The sequence below is a fragment of the Ambystoma mexicanum genome, chromosome 12, assembly GCF_040938575.1.
Source record: "Ambystoma mexicanum isolate Mex_15411 chromosome 12, UKY_AmexF1_1, whole genome shotgun sequence".
Taxonomy (NCBI): domain Eukaryota; kingdom Metazoa; phylum Chordata; class Amphibia; order Caudata; family Ambystomatidae; genus Ambystoma; species Ambystoma mexicanum.
In genome coordinates, this window is record NC_090936.1 from 481,095,447 (window position 1) to 481,111,901 (window position 16,455).

The 16,455-nt window shown below is 42.0% G+C and overlaps 1 protein-coding gene across 2 annotated transcripts in view; it reads right to left on the reverse strand.

Moving 5' to 3' along the window:
- Positions 1 to 16,455, reverse strand: part of CHRM2 (cholinergic receptor muscarinic 2) — a 954,551-nt gene that overhangs the window by 184,460 nt on the left and 753,636 nt on the right. The window contains exon 5 of one of the 2 annotated variants that reach the window (XM_069628763.1): positions 4,589 to 4,636. The exons of the other annotated variant lie outside the window; for it this stretch is intronic. The gene's annotated coding sequence lies outside the window, so the exon portion shown is untranslated. The remainder of the gene's footprint in view (positions 1 to 4,588; positions 4,637 to 16,455) is intronic. 2 annotated transcript variants of the gene reach the window in all.

Here is a 16,455-nt window from a genome sequence, read left to right on the forward strand (position 1 = left end):
ACAAAAATCTGAGAACAGTAATCTGAGACCCCTTTTTTTCCAAGGTAGAAGATAAAGCAGTACCAAGGATATTTGTATTTTTTACTCAATAGAATCTACAAGAAGACCGTTAACTATGTCATTATATTTTGAGACTGAAAATAAGTAATTTAAGTGTTGGGCCAGGCAGAAGCCAACAAAAGAGGCCATTGCTACAGCCTCCTTCTTTGTGTTAAGTTTTCTTAAGTGATAGGGCCAGTTAGTTGTTTGGATTCAGACTCAAGACTATTTTCTTTTGGGACTTGACAAGCACCATTAGTTTTAGTTTGTTAGGCAGGGAACTTCCCTCATAGCAGCCAGATAGACATTTTTCTTCCATTTCCAATAAACACCTTTGAATCATGACCCGCTGTAGTCCGCATCCCGCTGTAGTCCGCGTCCTTATTCTGGTTCACCACAGCAGTCAGAAAAAAGGGTCATTCAGGCATGACATTTTGAGAAATCTGCTATTTGGACATTGCTCTTTGAGAAATGTTTCTTCAGACATTAACATCACAGATGTGCTCCACTCAGATATTGAGTTCTGACCTAAAACACCTTCTCACTAAGAGATATGGGAGGCCGGGAGGATATCTCAGGGGCAACACATTTGTCTCGCGCTTAGAAACTGGTCTCTGTATTAAGCGCATTTTAAAAGAACAATTAATTAAATATAATTATGTGTCATTCATACATTGCAGTCAGATATGTGCACTGTTCAGATTTCACAGTTTGAGCCATCTCAATCTATGGTTTGCACCATTGAGACATTATAATCTGATGAAAGGGCACTTCAGAAATCATGTAGACCTGCATCCTTAAAAGATTTCATTTAGAGATATGCGTCATTCAGAGGTTTCTTTCTGAGACAAGTGCCATTCCGAAATGGCTGTAAGAGACATGCGCGCTTTAGAGATTGCAGTCAGGAAAATGTGTCATTCAGACATCAGAATCTCCCTCAATCTGCAATGTGGACACTGCTGCTTGGGGCATGTTCCTTCAGACATTAACATCAGAGATACGCACCTCATAGACACTGTAGTCTCCATATGGGCAGTTGATACTACTTCACATGTACAGGCATGTGTCATTCCTACCTTGTAGTGAGAGACATGCAACCTTTATATATCATATTCTAAGTCATGAACCATTCTTACATTGCAGAGACATGTACCATTCAATTGCAGTCAGGTGCAGGCATCCTGTATTCACCACGTTTAGAGAAAGACAGCCTGAAGACATTGCTGTCTGAGATATATGCCTTTGACATATGGCAGTCAGATGCATGCAAAAAACAAACAAAAGGGCCTGCAGGGCTGGGCATGTTTCCATCTCCGATGCCCTAAAGTATCATGGGAACACTGTTGAAAGAGTATCTTCAATTTTATTTGATAAGCCGGACAACGAGGTAAAAGTCCCTACTCAGACTCTACCTTTCCCTGTGTGTGGGTGTGCTGTCCCTACTCGCTGGTGGTGGGCCACCTATCTAGGTGACAGACAGGGAGAGCTACTTCTACAATTGTATTGATTCCCAACTGGTCTCATATCATGTTTTATTCATGACCATTTTATCAATGAGTACAGAAAGCAAAGACAAAACAGAGAATGTTTGAAAGAGAAAAATAAATAAATCAATGGCAAAGAAACATGAAAGTGGGGGGAGCCTTCACTTGCAAGTCTATTATCCCAGTTGTTTAGCCTGTGTGTTCTAAGCCTTCACACTTCCATTAATGTAGACTGCACTTGCATGTTTCTTTGCCAATGATTTATTTCTTTTTCTCTTCAGCAATTCTCTTGTTTGTCTTTTCCTTGAATCCTTTAATCATCGCATTTAGAGACACATGTTATTCAGACATCAGAGCCTGAGGCATGCGCTAGTCATACATTGCAATCAGCGACATGTGCCATATAGACATTGCACCATTCACATAACGCAGTCAGAGAAATGCACCATGCTAATATTGCAGTCAGTTACATGATTCTGTTAAACAATAAAGTTAGAGAGCACCACTATTCAGATAGCGCAGTCAGACACGTGAATCATTCGTGTTGCAACGAATTTGCCAAATTAGGATTTCTCCTGTTGTATCACCTGTCCAGATCCCTTGTCTGTTAGTTCATTTTTGAGCAAATTAGCTTATGTTGCATTAATGCTTTCTGCACTTTTTTCTTGAAGTCTGTCCTGCTTCTCACCCATTTCCCCTCACTTGGAAATCCACACACAGAGGATTAATGAGTGACTAGAAAAGGCCAAAATCACTTCCAGAGATCAGCCTTTTTTCAACGATGACCAAGTCTTTTTGGCAGGGATCATTTAGGCCCCCTCCATATTGCCCTACCTTTCGTTCCCACTTCCTCTTTCACCCTCCTACAAATGTGTTGGTCTATTTCAGAGCTGTTCACAGAGCAAGTGGTCAAGTAGAATGAGCTGTTTGCCTAGAGGTACCCGCGTTCACTGTACTGCCTCCTGTCACCCTTACTTGGCAAATGCATGTTCGGGTAGTGGTTGGAGACGGGTAGTATGCATGTAGATCATTCATAGAGGAGTTTCGCCATTGCGTTAGAGGGGCACTGTTCTCACAACACCCCGGGAATCCCTATGCATGTGCCTGCAGGGTCCAGAAATGGACATGAGCGGCTTCAGGGATGCATTACCGCTATCCTTCTACAGAAGTGTCTGGAGGGTTTCCCTGTGTGAGCATCTGATTAGCCTCTCGGCACCCTCATTCTGAAAGTCAGCTAGCCAATGCCAGATGTCTCCCTCTGTTGTCTGTCAGGTTACTGTAACTCCAAATGGACAAACAAGCCTGCAGACTTCAAGGGTGCCATTCACTGACTCCAGGCAGTGCTTTCATGGAAGGGCTACACACTGCCCCTAGAGGTGTATGCTCGTTCGCAGAAGCAGAGTGCATGTACACTTCTATGTTCAGCGCCATGCTCTGGCCGGTCTACATGCAAACTATCACACACTCCATCCATACAGCCTTAACATGTGTGTTTAACCTGTCCCACCCTTTACCCTCTCCACTCCTGTTCTTTCCTTTTCTATTCACTCACAGACCGAGGTCCAGATGGTGCTATGGGGACATAGTGCGCCACTCCCGTGACAACCCGTGACGCTGTTAGGCAGGGCTCAAGTCGAGGGTACACGCGGGTGGACAGAGTCCACTCACTTTTCTCAGAGGGTGAACTCAGTCCCCCCAGCTAAAATGATAAAAATGTAATGCCTTCTTTAAATTTATGAATTAAACCCAACCTCAGAGATCAAACCACAGTCGCACTACATAACCTGATGAAAAAAATAAATAAATAAATACATAAATAAATAAATAAATAACAAATGAAGGTGAAATGTGCCATTTCGGTACTGCAAGTTCCAGGGAAAACATTTGTATTGGTTCTTGGAGTTTAAAACGTGCACACCTTTTATCGTTTTCAAAAACACTGTTAGAAGAAAATATCACCTATATGCGCCCAGATGCCTTTGGGCCAGGCGCGCCATATAGATAAATAAAATACAAACACAAATATCCTTTGTTTGTGTGTTGATTTTATGAACTGCAAATGACATTCGTCCCCTGCAATGTGGGTGCTTATGCAAAGACAATTTAATGAAATGTGCATATTTCACCTTCTAATGCTAATTTCTGGTGACTTCACATCCCATTGTATTTGTGATGAGTCCCCCACTTTAATTTGTAGGACTTGACCCCTGCTGTTAGGCCATTATGCTGGTGACTGGCACATTATAAAAAATCTTAGCATAACATAGCGTCATTCAGAGACATGCACCATTCAAACATTGATCCAGGGGAGGATGCCTTGTATAACATACCACTCCCTTTTATGGCGGAAGAGATTGAAAGGGGGAAAGGGTTGGCATTATGATATCTCATGATAGAAACAGGAGTAAGAGTTTTACATGGGAGAATACGATCGGATATAGCGGGGAATTTCACTTTTAGTAATGGCGGGCACAAGAGCACTATTGATTCCATCATTCTCCCTGCGCATCAGTGAGACTGTGTTAAATCGTTTGAAGTTGTACAAAGCGATCATGATCCTGTGTTTATGTTATTATTGTGGGGGAGGGAAAGGGGCAGTGACATAAGGCTCCAAAATATAGGTCGCTGACCAATAACAGAAGGCAGGTAAAAGGGCCCTACCAACGTCAAGAAATACATATGTAAAAGTAATTGTTGTCCGTGCCAATGACATTAGATAATGCTTCTGGGACGAGAGCATAGACTTTAAATAGTGCAGGCATTTCAAGCTGTGATGGGGAGACTGTGCAAGGTCATAGAGGAGAATAGGAATGGAGTGAGAGGCTATCAACCTGGCTGAAGTCTCACTGCAAACCTAGAATGAAAGTATTGCTACCAGCATTCGCACCTGGGGAATTGGCCAATCAGGTGGCTGGAGCAGCTAGCAAGAATATACATTCTCCACCCGCTAATCCCACCTCCCAAGACCCTTCACCAGGAGCCGCCATTTTTTATGTGGGGAGACAACAGGGAGCCCCAAACAAAACAGAACCTCTCCCCCACCTCCTCCCTCCCTTCAAACATACCTGCAGACCAGAGCTTTGAGTTCAAGTCCACCGCACTGCCCACTCCGGCTGCAATAAAAAATAGAAAAGGGACTTAGTCCTGATTCCCTTGGCGGTGGCCATCTTTTTCATTTGTTTGCATTTTTTTCTCCTCGGGAGATTGGCTGCGCAAGTAGCACGAATCTTCAGAGGGAAAAAAAGAAAGCCATTTCCACCCCAGATGAACGACAGGGTGCAAATGTCTTTCACGCTCCAGCAAAGAGGGGGCAGACATGACCGGTAATGGCCCAAAGCCCGAGGCGCTCACTTCGGTCGAGCATACCATGACACGGGCTGGTGGCCGTTACTGGCCATGTCCACCGCCCCCACCGGGAAATCCATATTAAATGAAGGAACTACAAAAAAATCAGGGAAGAGTTTAGGCTTCTGTAGTAGTAAAGGTTCAACGAGGTCCCCAGGGGTTAGAACTCCCAAGCCTTTTTGATAAATAGTTGGGTCACCCTGAGGGGATGACCTTTGGATCATCCTGAGGGGATGACCTGTAGAAGGTCAAAAGGGAAGGGGGGGGGTCATGGACTCTCAATGGAAATTATCGGTGTGCCTCCCACTGGATTATGACAAATTCTCAGTGCACTCGCTAGGCAGCGTCGTTATGAAAGCCCCGGATTAGTTTAAGATACAGCCAGATTTGTGGATAGCTTTAATTTTGTTGGTGTTTTATGTCAGTATAAGAACAACCTGTATCCCAACCGGCTGGAGAGCAGGTATGTGTTGTGCCCATTTGCAAAAAGGGCAACAGGATGCTCATCTTATTACCCTGTTTCCTTTCTGGACGGGACATGTAATACATTGGCCGGGATATTGTATTGTAAATTGCGGTGAGGGTGTTGGAAAACATTTCAGAGACCGAATTAGGCTTTAGAGAGTGGCTGCAGACCACGAGAGTAAATCTGAGCTTAATTCTGGTGAAATTGCCTTGTATTTCCCTATTTTTATGATAACGGTTTAAGGATTGAAATGAAATTGTTTTTTGGTGATTTGTTTGTAGTGTATAAGGTTTTAATTAACCAAATTGCACTTTAAACTACTTAAACAAAAATGCCTTAGTACCAGTTTATGTGGCCTCTATGGACATCCCATCAGCTTCTGACCATGTAGCCAGTCCACTTTGTCGATTAGTTTGCAAGATATGGGTCTTCCAGCCTTCTGATGTCTCTGGGAATGAAATTACACAGAGACTCTGTGTTAAGCATGAGGTATGGGGCAGAGGGAGAACTCAAAGGTGATATGGAAATTCCAAGGCGGTGTCCTGGCACATGTACCGTTCTATTTGTACACCACCTCCTTGAGTGGGAATTTGGGGAAGATTGCTCTAGGTGTATCACGTTTGAGTAAGAGGAGACTCCCTATCCTCACCTATGCTGACAGTATAGCGATAATGGCGAGAACCACAATAGTGCTGCATGCACAAACTCACAGACACGTGTAGGGATTATATGAGTGGCCGAGGTTACATTATCAGTGCCACAAAATCTAGCATTAGGTGCATTGCAAAATGAAAGAAATGATGTAAAGGGATTTACTCGAGTGACCACTTAGTGAAAGTGTGTGATAATTCTCACTATTTTGTCACTCGATTTATTAGCAATTCGAAGTGCAAGGCAGCAGGACAATATGGCCCATGCTAATGGGAGGTATATTTTGAGGGGAAAAGCCCTGTTTGATTGACAGGTTAATCACATATTGGCCGCATATACGTCCACATGTCTTTCCATTAGGAGTTATTGAGCTGAAATTTGGACCTGTGGTGATGTGCAAAAGTTACAAACAATGGAGAATAGTTTTTTTATGCCAACTATTGGGAGAACTAATTTCAGTGTTCACCGTCTACATGTAACAGTCACAAATAACTAACTTTGGCTGGCATATATGACAGATTGCCGGCTTTGCATTGAAAATTGACTGGTGCCACCGTTATAATAAAATTGTTCCTAAGAAATTATGAATATAAAAATGGCCACTGATTACAAGATTGAATCAAATGCATCTTCACAAACCTTCCACAAGAGCAAGTTTGGGATTTGTAAGGCTGTTGTTGATAGAAAATGCTAAATGTATGCCATGTTATCACTAGACACTAATCAGATCCAGAGTGACAACCAGATTGGGATACAAAGGAGCAAGAGAAAAGAGAAGTATTTATTTTGTATCCCAATGTCCCAGTGTTGGGGGTGGTAGACGAATGAAAATGATGATTTAGAGAAGAAACATCCCAAAAGAGAGACACGTGGGATATATTGACCCACTCAACAGCATTACACAACATCACTGAGCTGCATTTGTGCAAGAAACAGCAACCTGGCTGTGCTGGCTCCTGTGTGCTCCAGGACCTCAAAACTGCATTTTGGCAGCAACAAAAAAAAATGGCTGCACCAGCCTGCCTAGCACCCTTCAGGCAAACTGGAACAAGGGGACACACGGAAAAAAAAAGTATGCCAGTGTGTTCTGAAACATCTATGGAATAAAGTGAACAGGCAGCACTGCATTGCTGCAAAAGCCAAACATTCCCCTTCAAAATTAAACCTTTTTCCACCCTTTCAAAATTCTGTGTTATGCTATTTCCATCTGTACATTCTGAAACCACTGTGATGGAAATGGCCGTGCCAGGCCCAAGATAAGTCATCGTGCCTCAGAAAAAACGGGCATAATTATGAATGACGGCTCCTATCAAAGTAGATTATAAAGAAATCAACAAGGAACTTTCTTTTCACTTGCACAGGAACATGCATTATTTCTTGCCAAAATGCATCCAGGTGCAGCAGTTCAAAGAGACTTTTAACTCTTTGAGCCAGGTCAAGTGCAAATGCATCCATATTTTGGACAAAGCTCCTGCTGCAAGGAAATGACTAAAGCTACAAAGACAGGGTGGCCAATCCGAGGAGCTGCAAACAGAATTAAAGAAAGAAATGCTAGCAGTTTGTAACACAGGGAAAAATGGGCTGTGCTGAATGAAAAAAAAATGGCCTGTTTTGAAATAAACTGTTAATGAAAGCCTGCTTACTTAGCAATGTAAAGGAATTATGGTAGTGGTGATAAAACACACATAGGATATCTTCTGTCATAGGTTTGTTTCATTCAAGACCCAAAGTAAGAAATTAAACAGTTTAAAACACATAGGCTGGAGTTGCAAGCTCTCAGATAAACCTGTATTCCCGTTGCCAGCTATGAAACTTCCCAAAGGAAGGAAGATACACCCTAAATCCAGGACACGTAGGTGTGAAGTTAGAGCTTGAAAACCTTTGTATGGGCCAGGACAATCAAAGTTCATAGGCTCGTCAGACATTCGTCTGTGCTTCAGGCTGGGACAATAGCAGTCCTGGGACATTCACCTGTCAAGTGTGAAGGGGCAATAAAACCTTCAATTAAGACTGGAAACTCCCTTGCCTGGAAGGAAATGACAACTGCTTGCGGTTGGAAGAAGAACAAAAAACAGGATCTAGTAACAAAAGGACTGCCTTTTGGTGCCAGAGACTATGTTATGAAGAAACTTTAAAGACTTTTATTTCTGTAGCAAGAATTAGCAAAAATGTAAATTGTTCGCAGTTTTAAATCTAATTTTGGGGCTATCTTTTAAAACTTGGTAGAACTCATTGCCGCATGGGGAACAAAAGTTACGAAATATGAGAGATTACAAGGAAAGTATTTATGTGGAAAACGTAACATTTTGTACATACATCCCTGGGGACAATTCACATTTGTGTATAAAATTGTAGAATTTTAGCCCAAATCTTTAATGTATAACTACCAAAATGTATCAGAAAGGCGAAGCAAGGTCACACAGACCTGAGGATTGGACTGATCTGGGCTGCACATAATATGTAACCTGTTTGTATTATTTGCCAAGAGATTTCAAGTGAAGAATTATATGGTTTTGGCAAAATCGGATTTTAAGTAAAGTAAATGTGGGAATGTTTGGACATTGTAAACCTCGCCTCATAAATCGGACATCATTCCCTTAGAAGTCCAACCAACTGAGAGCGTGGCAAAGACTAGCTCCCCTGCCCAATCCAAGTGTTCTAGGGGCAGGCGTAGCCAGCCCTGCCCAGTCTCTACCTTGATGATGTCATTTTGCATTATAAATAAGGGTCCCTGAAAAGACCATGGAGACACAGACTCTTCCTGATCCCCTGTGCTGCGTTCCTGTTTCATCTTTCAGACTCCAGACTCCAACAGCAAGGTCAAGCATTGCTGATCCTATTCAAGGGCCCATTGCAAAACCCAAGCATTGCTGATCCTGCTCCAGCAAGGCCTACGCTACAATATTAAAACCCACTAAACTCCCAGTAACCAGGAGAAACTGTGGTACTTTTTGTATCCTAATCCAGCTTGACCTGCCACCACTCACTGCATGCTGCTTCCCTCCTGCTACCCCACTGACCTAGAGTTCCTATATCCAAAATTGCCAGTCCAGAAGAACTATCCTTTGGATTCCAGTCCCTGCCCAGCTGATCCTGTCCCCCTTATTTTGTCCGGCTGTGCTTTGTTAGACCAGACCCATGTGGTGACCAGAACTGCTGACTGTCCAAAATCCAAACTAAAAAGTGGACTGTGAGTATCAATAGGAACCATAGAATCATAGTATACCTTGCATTGCCTTGTCCTTAGTTCCACTCTCTAAGCCATCCTATCCTTATCCTAGTAACTTGTAATATTGTCAAAAATCATTCTTGAAACCCTGCCTTTGGTTTCTTGTGCTAGCGCCTACTTCTTTAACAATTTTGTCTGGTGAAATCCTAAGCCATTAATCCTCTTTCAGGTGATCGGACTGGTTCGGCCAGGGCGGAAACGGAGGTGCTAGGGTTGAACTTGCGAGTCAACCCTGGAGTTTATTGTGTCTCCGTCTGGTAGTCTAGCCAGAATGCTCTAGTGTAGAGTAAAACTGTTCTTGTCAAAATTGATTGCTTTTCCTTTTTTTCGCATCTTTATTTCCTCAAAAACGCACCTCACTAGATCTCGCATAACTCACTCAATTTACCAGCTAGAAACCTCATTTCACTTCCATATTGTACCTAGTATCAATGGGTACCCCCCCCCCCAACACAATATTTCACGTGTTTGTATGAAAATCCATTTTGGTAAATTCAGGCGGGATTTGCAAATGTTTGCTAAATTTCCAACATGTCATTTTGACTAGAAACTGTTTTAAATCTTCCATTCAATCTCAAATGGTATGCTTTTGCTCAATCCATTGCTTGTGATTGCTATTATCTTTCCTGTGTTGCTCCACTAAATAATTGTTTTTGTTTCAAGCGTTTTATACACATTCATTGTTTTAGTCATCCCTTTCCGAGTGTCATTTTTAGCATTGCCAGTGTTTAAAATAATTTTTTCAATCTAGTTTTCCATTTGTCATTCCTGATTACCTGCTGCTTCTGTTTATCCACTTAGAATTGATTATTTTTGGGTCAAGAGAACATTGCAGGGGGAAATTCTAACTCAAGTGCTATGTTACCTAAAATCAAAAAGTGCTCCTATTCCCTGGTGTTTTGTAGATGTGTGAATAGAAGGCTAAACTAAGTGCATCGCTTACATTGCTATTGTTATTATCACCCCATGGGTGATTGCTGCCCCATATCAAAAATTGTATAATTTCTTTTGAATTTTAAAATAAATAAATAAATATTACATTTTATCAACCATCCTGGTTCATGGTCCATTGTGACCCTGGGTATTTGAAAAGGGGGTGTGATATGAGTGGGGTACCATTTCAATATTGCCTTTAACATAAAACATAAGCATTTCAATCGCGCCCTGCATACTGGTCCGAGACTAAGGCGCGTTGCCTGATTGAAATCCTTAACAGACAGGATATGTTGAGTGTTTGAAGTATTCTGACTAGTAATACAGAGCCGAAACAGGTCAGCATACTTGAAATGACATAACTGAGGGTGAGATGTTCCCACATCGTTCACACCAACTTAACTAAGTAGTGCTGCCACTATTCTTTATAGTAACCAGGGGGTGAGAACAAGCTGGCGTGAGAAAAGGTAGTGACTCACATATTTAACTAATTCTAATTCTGTTTTACGATAGTGATGGGTTTCTCTGGGTTGACATTTTAATAACAGTTCTGCAACCAAATGGTCATACAAGCAGAACTCTTATTTACATTTTAAATTCAAGTAGATCTAGATAGACTAGGAACATTCCAATGATAATGTGGCAGCACCTCCGCTCGATTTCCTGAAAGGAGAATATAATGGAAGCTTTGAGCATTCTGCTGCTCTGCCTCTGTGGCTCGCTGATGTACCAATGGTGCTGCTCCACAATGCTCTGCAGTTTAGAGATAAGCCGTACAATGTATTGGGCATTTGATAAATAGCTTTCCTTTAATACAGTGAAGACATTAGGTGCCTAATTCACAGCAGAAGCCTTTTACAATGGCAAAACCCGATTGGAAAGCACTCTGTGGATTAGGCCCTAGGTCTCCAGTGAGCAGACATTACCATGGTTTTCATCATCTGAAAAAGCCATCATTATTTTGGAGCTAAGCTATTTTAAGAGACAGACAAAGCAAATCACAGAGATGCTGCTTTACATGCCTCTGTCCTTCTATCTGTCTCTCCCCCTCGTCATTTCTCTCTGACTCCTCCCTGTTTTTCTTCCTTCTCTCGTTCGACGTTTTCTCCCACTGCAGTTCCTGTCTATTCCTTGCCCTCCCCCCTTTATCTGCCCTCTATTGTTGCCCTTTCTCTCACTTCCCCGCCCTGCCCTCCATATCAGCTGTCCCACATTGTTCTTTCTGGTCTCCATTCCAAAGCCGATAAGGGAGTGCCTGCTCTAATCCAGCAACTGCTCGGATATGCGTGCAACCTTGAGGTCACATGTACAAATTCCAAAGGATCGGCTCCGCCTCTCATCCACGGTAGAGGAGGTGTTCCAAAAATGGAGTGGTGCTACACGTGTGTCAAGGGGTAGCGGCCTGGGCATGTTGACGCTCGAGTGGGTGGAAGGGTCAAACGAATGAAGTTTCCGGTATTGTGGTTCATTGTTTTCTCTTGGTCAGTCAGTTGGAAGATATATTCCATAACATGTGAAAACATTGCACCTATTTAACATTGCCTGAGAGAAAGGTGCTGTTCTCCCCGGCTATCCAGCACTTTCCCAAAATATCCTAGGAAGGGAGTTTGTCTATACAGTTATACCAGTCCTAGAATATGTTATGATGGCTGTATTAGGAGATACAAAATTAAAATGTTATTTTTGAACATTGGGTGATGTTAGGAATTTGCAGTGTTTTTACATAGAACCTACCCATATATCACCTTTGTGAAATCATGTGCTTGTGCACACTGATCTTGGGTCTGCTAGAGACCATTAATGAACACCTACCTGAACAGATGATGCTCCAACAGGGGCCTGAAAGCAGGTGTTGTCATGAGCAGAACTTGGCAACTCATTCCAACGTCTGCGTCTCAAAACTGAAAGTCTTTTATGTCCTCTGGCCTGACAGAGCGTTCCAGGTATGACTAGTCTGTGATCCTCCTTAGATCCAATGTTCCATCCTGGGGTATACACCTTGTGATGCTATCCTTAAGATACACAGAAGCATTTGAAGATGGTGCAAAAAGAAGTTTGCTGATCTCTATTCTACTGGAAGCCACAGCAGGTTCCTGTGAAATGTTTGGACACAACCGCTTCTCCTACGTCCAGAAACCAATCAGTTTTGAGGCCCCTGGAGTCTGCTAATAGGCTATGATAGGTTATGATATGATATAATATGGCATTTATAACGGGCCTATATACAAGGGGTTCATTTGAAGTATCCCCAGGAGTGCATTATAATAGTCCAAGCGACTAATCGCTAAGGTTCCTCCAATAACTGCGTGCTTGTCCAGAGGCTTGAAGTAACAGACCCCACATAGCCTCCTGATATTAAAGTAGCAACCCCCCCACCCCCCCGTGAATGGTCAGAACCTTTATTAGCTGACACGTCTAAGCATTTAAACTGAGATAACAACTGGACCATTATTCTAAAACACATGGGGGGGGGGGGTGCATGAGGAGATTAAACTTCTTTGTGTCAGCAGCTTCTCCTCCATCTTTTCCTGGCTGGGATGAGGGCGGTAGAGTCCATCCAGGCTGAGTTGGCATCCACGCTTTGTGACTGAGAAGTCATAACGATTTCAATGAATCTTATTCTGCTAAAGGGCCGCAAAATGAAGCTGCCTGCCTTAATGAAGCTGCCTGCCTTAACTTCAAAGAGAATGCTTCTAGAATGGTGGAGAAAGTCATAGAAATCTGTTCGCGCTCACTTTGACCTATGCCCTCAGCCTTCCGATAACATTAGGCAGTATCATTATGTTGGGTCATAAACACGCGTCATTGGGGCATATCGATTGTTTGTTTTGTACAATGCATTGTATATTTGTGGTAGATATTCATCCATTAAACTAGTTTAAAACACACTTTCAAAACATGTACGCCTCTCAGAGGAGTCCCAAACAATGTGGACCATTGTTCCAAGGGTGGGCACATCCCTCCATGCGCCTAAGGACCTCCACTTCCTAGTGCCTCACAGATACACTAAACCCAATACGATTCATTGTTACGGTGCTGCTTCGCCACTTTAATGTTTGAAATCGAAATGGGTTTTCAGTTGTGCCCAGTTACGTGTTTATACTGTTGATCACAAAAACCTGACAGAATACAGTACAAACGTTTCTGAAATGCGAAAGTGGGCAGTTTTGTCTGTGTGCGCCCCCTCTCCTACCCCCCCACCAAGTGATCTATATCTCCCTTCCACAAACAATATTGACCCTTTGAGTAATACCCTGCTGGTGTATTATTGCACCATTATTAAGGTTAACTATATTAATACTTCTAATGATCTAATGAGATACCATGAATGTGTTTTCATGAGATTTTGAATGAATCCAGTGGCACTGTCAATCTGTCATGGTATGAGATAAGTGTGCATTATTGATCATGTTGAAATTAGAAAACTACAGTCTTCTAGACAACATGCATTCACCAGATGAAGTGCACAACAAAGACATCCCATTTCTATTTAGACAAGAAACCTATGGCTACAGTGCGCTCCATACCATTGCACAGGAAAGCCCATATCTTGAAGGGGTTGTCAAGCGCACTTTGTTAAAAGGTTGATGCTGGCAACAGGTTCTAGTGCAACACAGGGCTCTTAAAATGTGTATCTAGAAATTCCTATATTTAAGTGCATGTCATTCTTAAGCTTGGCTTTTGAAATGCCCTTCTTCTTTTTACTTGGCTAGTTCCAGATCTGCTACCATTTTGGAAAACTTTAAGGACTTACCTTTGTAAGGTGGCATGCCCCCACTCATCAACCTTATTCTCAATACTGTTTCCTCGGCACTGTTCACCCCCTAGCATTTGCCCCCTCGTGTGTCAGTTTCTTTTAATTATGATCTCTTTCCTTACTACTTTCAATTGTTTTATTGTTACTATTATATTTGTTTCTGTTTATAATGGTATTGGGTGTCATGTGACTGCCCTACGCACAGAAGTCGTAATGCTAGGAAGAGTTTGGTTGTTCTAAATACGCTATTCAACCAGCGCGCGCCCGGCAGAGTAAGCCATAGAACGTACAAAGGTTAAAGGAATACTACAGAGGCTTATTTCATACAATTGAACAAGACACATGTCATGGGCGGTGTGAATTAGAAGTGCACTCCGGTAATACGAGAGGAGTCCAGTTAAAGAACGTCCAAACAATTCCGTGATCAGGATAATACGTTATTTCTTGCAAGAGTAAGGACTTTGTTGGGTTACACGTATCCCAAGTGAATGTTAAGAAGTCATGTTTGTTTGTGTATTGTTGCAGTAAAACGTTGGCCCCCTGAAGAGCTTCTTGGACATTGCGTAACTAGCCTTCGGAGAACGAAACATGTTGGGTCATTGAGCATTGTGATTGATGATAGTGCTACAAAACGAGTTACTAGTAATAGTTTTTTCTATAGCGGAGAAAGGATTTATTTATTGTCTACTAGTAGTTAGAAATAGGGGTTACCTAGATTTAAGTAGGTCCATTAGATTTTGTGTTCCAACGTCTGTTTTGCACTACATTTTTGATACGCATTTTTTTAGATACACTTTGCACTTTAGGCGTAAACTCACCCACAGTAGGAAATAGTCTACTGAGAGGTGATAATTGAAATGAGACAATTTTACATGTTTTGTCTTGGTTTTATAATGTATGTACTGTTTTATGACTGCTTATTTTGATGAAAGACACAATGGATGTTTTTAGAATATGTGATTGCACACTGTTTTTTATGATGATTATGTTTTGATTTAATTATTGTGAATCAATTTAATCAAAATGGCATTTTATTAAACATGTTTTATTTAACATTGTTTTGAGTACTCAGTCACTATTTGGTACATGGGCTGAGTAGTCCTTGGAAAAAAGGGGGAGGATCAGAAGGGACACACTGGTTCCGTGGTTTTTTGATTGTCCTTTGTGTGCTTCGGGCAGGACCTTTGTGCCGGTAATCCCGCCCTTAGTCTCTTTTGTGTTTTGTTCGGTTCTGTTTATAATTCACCATTGGCCCTGATGCTAGCATCTTTCATTATTCCAACTATTATATCTTGTATATGTGTTTATGTATTTCGTGCAGCTACAGAATTTTGTCAAGTAGAGAGCTTGCAATGGAAGCTGTTTGTTTTTGTGATCATACATAGGGCCTCATCACAAGTTGGCCGGAACGGTAAAATGCAGCAGTAACGCTATTAGCTCCGCATTTACCGCTCTGCCCAATCACAATTTGACCTGAACATGAGAATTTTACCTACAGCTTTTTGCGCAGGGTAAAAATCACCATTTTTTGCGCAGGGTAAAAATCACCATTTCCCCCCGTTTTCGGCTAAATTAGCACAGTGCTAATTGCTCTGGCGCCAATAGCGCTAAGAACCCCAGAAGGGGTCCAATAGATCCAATGGGAATGGAGATTTAGCCCCCACCCCTGCAACTCGTGATCCGGTGCACCGGGATACCTCCACACTCATGATGAGGCCCTTAGACAATGGCCTTCATGCCACTACATGAGGCAAAAGGCAATTTGAATTAAGGGAAGCTCTTCTAGGTGATACGTGAGTATTTCCCATACTGTCCAAAAGTTCAACAATAAGATACAAATCAAGTTATGTTCAGTTGCTTAAGCATACATTTATTTTTCTAGTATTCAAATAATTCCATGAAGGGTCGAATCAATTAGTAAACGTTAACCTACACGTGCAAGCAATCTTCAGGTCAACTACAAACAATTAACAACACAGATGCATAACTATGGGTCCAGTGGTTTCTGTCTACTAAATTACTAGAAGTTGTATTAATTAGACATTGTGGTTTGTCTACTGTTCTGAAATGATACACAACTTACATAAGGCCCTTCTCAGTCCTGGCCAGACAAGGTGGTTATGATACTAAATAGAGTTGTCTGGCAAGCATACCTACTTCCCGCGGATGGTCATTATGGTATGTGTTACTGGTATGATGGCGGGCTCCATTTGAGTACATACATAATGGTTTAATTATCTGTGTGTTTTACATTGATGTCAATGCATCACGAGTTAATACACAAGCTCTCACAGCCCAGTGTTCAATGGTCACTGCTATCTTGGCATGGCCATAGTATTATTATTTAATGTGCATGTTAAATTGGTGAAAACATGTGCTCAAATACCCAGGATGTTGTGTAACGCGATGTTGATTGAAGCAAAGTCTTTGTCATTTTAACACGTCCATCATGGTTCTAAATGTAAAAGGACTATTGTAAAATAGCATGGGGGAATGATTGCAGGGACTAGAAAAGCCATGGGCAGTCAGTGAGTGAGGAAAGTCCAAACAA